This window comes from Aplysia californica, unplaced genomic scaffold (genome assembly GCF_000002075.1).
Source record: "Aplysia californica isolate F4 #8 unplaced genomic scaffold, AplCal3.0 scaffold00360, whole genome shotgun sequence".
Taxonomy (NCBI): Eukaryota; Metazoa; Mollusca; class Gastropoda; order Aplysiida; family Aplysiidae; genus Aplysia; species Aplysia californica.
This window is the reverse complement of record NW_004797630.1, coordinates 550839-552922: the sequence shown is the minus strand read 5'-3', so window position 1 is coordinate 552922 and position 2084 is coordinate 550839.

Genomic DNA, 2084 nt, shown 5'->3' with positions numbered 1-2084 from the left:
TCTCTCTCTCTCTCTCTCTCTCTCTCTCATACACACACTTTTGTTTTCTTCTCCAAAGAAATACGAATGCATATATTCGTCTCGTTTGTTACCAACAAGTCGTCATTGCCCTTCCAGTGTTTGCACACACGCCGCGCACACATTTAAACACTACGCACACTTTCAAGACAATAATATTTGTTTTGTACTTCGATCATTTCGGTCGCCTAGAAATGTGTGTACAAACGTTTTAGTTTTACTTTTAGTAAGGAAATTACGACATTTGCAACACAATTAGGTCACATAAGTGCCGAAGGTTAGAGGTGTTACAAGAGAGTAACGAACACAAAAACAAACCGCACCAGAGAACCCTCTAACCACCCACGTATACGCTTTAAAAAAAGTGTTTTTTTACGGCATTTGCGAAGCAATTAGGTTATATAAGTGCCGAAGGTTAGAGGTGTTACAAGAGAGTTACACACACAAAAAATGGAGGAGAAGAGATAAAGACTATTGATGTTTGATGGGATAGAACGAGCAAACCATACCAAAGCACCTGCCAACCACCGCTTTCGCGCGCTATACAAATGATCTACATTATTATTATTATTATTATTATTATTATTATTATTATTATTATTAGATCTATTATTATTATTATTATTGTTATTATTATTATTATTATTATTGAGTTGTTATTATTGTTATTATTGCCGTTATTATTATTTCAAAATCACCCGTGATAATGGGTAGGTTTTGTCTCCCTTCTCCACTTCTTCTTCATTATGTTTCGCTCTGAATATAATATCCCTATCATGTCCCCTACATTCCACACTTCATTACACGCTACAGCTGCTGCGTGTGTAGGTAGGTGGGTGGTTGGCGGGTGCTCTGGTGTGGTTTGCTTCTTCTTTCCAATCAAACGTCTATCGTCCTTATCTCCCCTTCTTCTTTGTTCAGTTTGTTACTCTCTTGTAACACCTCTAATCTTCTGGCGCTCATAATATGACCTTATGCAGTTGCGAGCGCCGTAAAACCTCTACTAAAACAAACAAACAGCTGCTGCTAATTAAGCTGTACATTTCAGACAGAAGAACAGAAGAATAGTTAATAATAATATGAATCTTCCATCTTCCACCCAATCCTTTACTGTACATGTATTTCAAAAGCATACATACGAGTAATAGTATGTATTTGAAAGGATGGAAGTACCCTGAAAGGGCCAGAATGCATGAAACGTGGCATTGTGTAAGCTGTGGAATATTTTTCTTCATTTATCAATTACGAACGACATGCTGCACATTTCTTGCCGTTGTTGTTTATATTAAACACAAAAGCGCCAGTTTACAGAAATGGGCAGGGTAAAAAAAAAATACGAACGACATGAGCAACCAGGGAGTGGGCACTATAGAACTGACGTTTATTTATATTGTTTAAAAAAGGTTAAACCTAAATTTGTCATCTACAACACGAAGTAAATAGATACGTTAACGAATTTAGTTAAAGTAAAAAAAATAATAAATAAATAACGTAGAAAATGACTTTCGTTTCAGCAAGTGTCCATCGACCCGCCAATCGCCAAAGAATCATCCATCCTTGTCTGACCCCAGTCGTTTCTTCCGGCTCATGAGCCTCGTATTTATTGTTCCTGGCTTGATTTAATCAGGGTGCACTTCAAAGATGGCCTTGGTTGACCTCGCCTTCTCTGCCCGCGGGGTTTCCATCCACAACATTCCTGCTACGTACGCTACGCGCATAATGTATCGCTCCACTTCACATGCGATGCCTGTTTCTATAACATAACAGCAACTGTCCTCCCCATTCAACCCCTTTTTTTGAACCCCAAAAAGGTTCATAAAGAGCGCAAATAACTGTCTCTCTGTCTCTCTTTATCTATCTATCTATCTATCTATCTATCTATCTATCTATCTATCTATCTATCTATCTATCTATCTATCTATCTATCTATCTATCTACCTATCTATCTATCTATCTATCTACCTATCTATCTTCATACTCGTATATGTAGTATCGTATCATTAATATTGTCATATTCACGTATTTATTTTGTGTATTATTCACGAGTTTTATATTTTTTAAAATTT